Source organism: Nicotiana tabacum, chromosome 20, assembly GCF_000715075.1.
Source record: "Nicotiana tabacum cultivar K326 chromosome 20, ASM71507v2, whole genome shotgun sequence".
In the NCBI taxonomy this organism is placed as follows: Eukaryota; Viridiplantae; Streptophyta; class Magnoliopsida; order Solanales; family Solanaceae; genus Nicotiana; species Nicotiana tabacum.
This window is the reverse complement of record NC_134099.1, coordinates 42,194,968-42,199,852: the sequence shown is the minus strand read 5'-3', so window position 1 is coordinate 42,199,852 and position 4,885 is coordinate 42,194,968. Positions and strand designations below refer to the sequence as shown.

At 35.0% G+C, this 4,885-nt stretch overlaps 1 long non-coding RNA gene across 1 annotated transcript; it reads left to right on the top strand.

Annotated features, from left to right (window-relative positions):
- Nucleotides 1-2,498: 2,498 nt before the first annotated feature.
- LOC142174803 (uncharacterized) lies at nt 2,499-4,031 on the top strand. The gene is made up of 2 exons (XR_012703871.1): nt 2,499-2,662; nt 3,730-4,031. It is a non-coding gene; the product is annotated as an uncharacterized LOC142174803 (long non-coding RNA).
- Nucleotides 4,032-4,885: the final 854 nt, after the last annotated feature.

The window sequence follows — 4,885 nt, the reverse complement described above, 5'->3', positions numbered from 1 at the left end:
AAAGGCATGTTGTGAATCTAAGTCAATATCTTGAATATAGCTACATACAGACTCTCGTCACCTTGTGAGTACATAGCTCCCCACAAAAAGCTCCTCTTACAAGGTTAGGCAAGAGACTTACCTCGCTTTCAAGTCTACTAACTAGCTCTTTAACCTTGCTAGAATTCCCCAAACAAAGACGAGCAATCTGAAACTAGCCAAGTATTGTATAAATTAATCAATATATGCTTAAAAGTTTATAATTTGAAGATTAGAGTAATTACCTAACCTAAATGAAAGAATCCTAAAATTTACCCCCGGGCCCACGTGCTCGGATTCCGAAAATTTTGTATATAAAAATTACCCATAACCTCACGAACATAAATATATAATTTCTACTCAATTCCATAATCATTTCGTAGTCTAATCTAATTTTTATCAAAACCTAGGTTGTAACGACCAGGCCGGTCGTTTCATGAGTTACCACTCTATTTGCCCCATTTCTGCTTCTTATTGCCTTGTTCAGTTGTATTATGTGTTAACGGGTTGGTTGGCTCGGGTTCGGAGCGGTTTTGGTAAGGTTTAAGACACTTCGTCTCTTTTGAGTAAGCTTAAGTTGGAAAAGTCAACCGTATATTGACTTATGTGAAAAAGGGCTCGGGTGTGAGTTCCGATGGTTCAGATAGCTTTGGGAGGTAATTTGGGAATTAGGAGCGTGATCGGAATGTGTTTTGGAGGTACGGAGTAGATTTAGGCTTGAATTGGCGAAATTAAAATTTTGGCATTTTCCGGTTGGTAGGTGATATTTTGATATAGGGGTCGGAATGGAATTCTGGGAGTTGCAGTAGGTCCTTTGTGTTATTTGGGATGTGTGTGCAAAATTTCAAGTCATTCGGACGTGGTTTGATAGACTTTTTAATCGAAAATGAAATTTGGAAGTTTTTGGAATTCTTAGGCTTGAATCCGATGCAAATTTGGTGTTTTGATGTTGTTCTGAGAGTTCCGAAGGTTGGAACAAGTTTGAATGATGTTATGGAATAGGTTGGCATATTTGGTTGAAGTCCCGAGGGCCTCGGGTGAGTTTCGGGTGGTTAAAGGGATCATTTCAAGTTGAAAAGATTGCAGAAAACTCTGTTGTTAGTGTTGCAGGATTTGGCCTTTGCCTCGCGAGTGGGCCCTCGCGTTCGCGAAGGGTTAGGATGAGAGGTAGGAGGTTTTTCCTTCACGTTCGCGAAGGGTTGGGGTCAGTGTGCTTCGCGTTCGCGGGTGTGGATTCGCGTTCGCGATGTGTTGGAAGGCTGAGGCTTCGCGTTCGCGTACAGGGCGTCGCGTTCACAAAGAAGGAATAAGTGGTCAATGAAGTTTGTGCTTTGCGAACGCGAGGCGTTGACCACATTCGCAAAGAAGGATTTTGAATAGCTGGGCAGAATGTTTTAAAAGGCCATATCCGCGATTTTTAGTCTAAGTTTCACCATTGTTGGGCGATTTTAGAGACTTTAGAAGAGGATTGAAGAGGAAATCAAGGGGAGCACTTGCAGGTAAGATTTATGGACTTAATTCTCAATTCTAATGTGATTTCTACCTAATTAATCATGGAATTTGTAGAATTTAAGTCTAAATATTGAAGAAACTAGGGCTTATAATTGAAGACCTAAAATTAGGGATTTCAAGGGTCATTTTGTGGTTAGATTTTGGTACTTTTATATGAATGAACTCGGGGAGTGATAAGGAGTTTATTGATGTAATTTTTATCGGATTCTGATACGTGAGCCCGGGGGCCGTGCTGATCCCTGTCATTCATGAGGTTATAGAGGATTTGTGACAATGTTATTTTTAGACCCCGTAAATTTAACAACCTTGATACCGTTAGATATATTTTGATGTGGTACCATAATTCTTCTTAAAAATATTTTTATATTAGTACTTTAGGATGATGATTTATGGAGGATTGCAAGGTGACTAGGATGTCACCATGTGGCTACATAGTAAGAAGCAACAAGTGACTAATACAAGTTATCACGGAGGTGGCATCTTAGGAAATTGTGGATAAATATTGTTAGTACTAGAACTAGATAAAGATTAAGTAGAATAAAGAGGTGGGTACGTGTGCAAATTAGGCGAGGTTATGGAATGGGTATCTAATTTTAGTAGGTGACTAGTGCAAGTATATACCTATGTGTCATCAATTAAGGAAAGAGTGGAGGGAGTAAAATTCCATGTGTAGTTGTGGAAGACAAGTGTCCAAAATAGGGGACAATTGTGAAGTCCACGTGGAGCTACTAAAATCTCTGTCCTTAAAATCATATTCCATGGATAAGAATGTCCTTGTGGTTGCCACATGGCATGAAGTAATGTGGTAAGCATTAACTTTTAGTGAACACGTGTCCAATATGCATGAAAAGTTTCCTTTTATTTAACTAGTCATGTTTCCACCGCCAAAGATAATTAATGTTGCATCATATCCTTTCTTTTCCTTCATTATAAATCAATACGTAGCAATTGGCATTCATCTTCTTTTCAAAACAAAAAGTACAAAAACAAGTCTTGCTTCTTTTTTCTATTTTTACAAAGAAGAACAGTAATCTTAACCGGAGGTTCCTTTTATCAAATTATCTCAATTAAAGTAAGATGTAGGGAAGCTTTAAAGAAGGAGACCTTCTACGATCTCGTATGAGCAATTAAGGTATGTTAAGGCTAAGTTCTTCCTTCATTTTCCATGATCTAGTCATTACACAAGTTTGATAATAAGGCATAAAGAGAAATTCATATTCCTCAATTTATGTACATTTTTCTAGTCTCATAAGTTACAGTATTCTACCGTATCATATTCAATTGAGTATTTCCTTCTTCCAGTCAAGAGAGCAGAGAGTTTATATATACAGTATTAAAGTATTTTCATTACCATAGAGCTATAATCGATGGGCAGGCCCCTATTAGGCAACCTCTAATCAGATGGTAAGTTATATACTGAGCCTACTATGGTCGAGCGCCTATGAGTGAGCCCGACATGGTCGAGATACAGAGCCTAATATGGCTGAACGCCTATTAGCGAGCCTACTACGGAAGAGTAGTTTTATATATATATATATATATATATATATATATATATATATATATATATATATATATATAGGGTCGAACAACTATTTTACTTACTATATTGAGAGAGTTGGGTCAGTATCGGCAGGTAAGCATTTCTTCAGATTATCTTTGACTTCTAGCTACTTGCAGTTATTATATTATCAGTTCAGTTTCATCTTTCAGTATATTGCGTTACATACTCGGTACATTATTTCGTACTAACGTCCTTTTGTTGGGGAGCGCTGCGTTTCATGCCCGCAGGTGTGGACAATCAGTTTGACGAGTCCTCATAGTAGATGAGAAAATCCAAAAGAGTTTACATGTTTCATCATTTTTCAAAAAAAAAAGACAAAAAAATATTTTCTCTAAATTAGTTGTTTTTTAATTCTCGCCCGTATCCAATCTGCCCGAACTACGCATACATGACTCTCTTCTTTCGGGGCGTGATACGTAGGCAACCCACATAGGGTCCGGTCTTCCTAGTGAGTTTAGGTTCTTGGCTTCGCGGGGTCTTAACCAAATCTTGCATTTTTAGCCATTTTTAGCCACATAGGTTAATTTTAGAAAAATGGTCACAATCATGTCTTGCATGTGTCCAGTAGGAAAGGTTATTGTCTCACATAGCATTCTAGGTCTTTAACTTTATGTGGTCTTAATTTTATCATACAGGTGTGGATCTACGTACCGAAGTTTGGGCATGACAGACGCCTTAGGCCCATTCAGTCAAGATCGCTCATGCAGGAGTTGCTTAAGGAGATTTATTTTTATTTTTATTTATGTTTTGAGTCTATAATTCTTTTTATGTCGTTTTTTACATAGTGTATAGTAATATCAAGTCTTTTAAGGGATGTTGAAGTCTGTCATAGTCCAGTAAGTTTGTCGAGTTGTTTTTTATTGTATTTCCTATTTTGTATTTGAAAACAAATGTGTTATAAATCAAAAATCTAAAAAAAAAAGATTTTGCATTTTTATATTTCGGTTAGATGTTTTCTTTATAATATTAACTCTAGAAGTTCAAAAAAAATCTTTTGTGATTTTCCTTATGCAACTAATATCTAGAACTCAAAATAAAAAAAAATATTTTATTACTTCCTTTTAGTATATTAAGACTAAAAATTCAAAAAAAAGAGAATTTTGTTTTAGTATCTTTAAAAAAAATTCTTTAAGGTATTAATTCCAAAAATCCAAAAAGATTTTCTTTTGAGGTTCTTCTTTGGGAAATTAATGAAAAATGAAAAAAAATTCTTTTTATTTTCATTAGAACTTTAGGATATTGTACATAGAAGAAAAAAATATACTTTATCTTTTGTTTATCTTTAAAGTTCCTTCCTTAGGTAATTAGAAATTGAAATCCAAAAACATTTTTTTTATGTTGTTCATTTCCCGTTTCGAAGTCTTTCCTTCACGATATCAAATGAAATTTAGAATATTTTTCTTTAGTTTATTGTTTAGATTTCTTTCCTAAAAAAATCAAAAAATATTTTTCCCTTGTAGGTTTTTTTTTCCTTAATAATTTCTCATAGAGTGTTTGTTTCAAAAACAAAAAAAATATATATGCTCGTTAAGCTTGAGTTTGGAATATGTTCCAGAACATTAAGTCTAGAAAATTCAAAAAAAAGATTTACTTCTTTTATTCCTCTTTTCTCATCACAGTAGTCATTAAGGTAAAAAAAAGTGAGCACGTTAGTTTGTTTACTTTATTTCCGATCTTCCCGAACTATGCAAAGATCTAATTCATACAGCGTCATGATACGTAGGCAACCTACATAGGGTTCGATTGAATCATTTTTTTATTTATTAAAAGAAAAAGGAAAAAAGAGGGAAA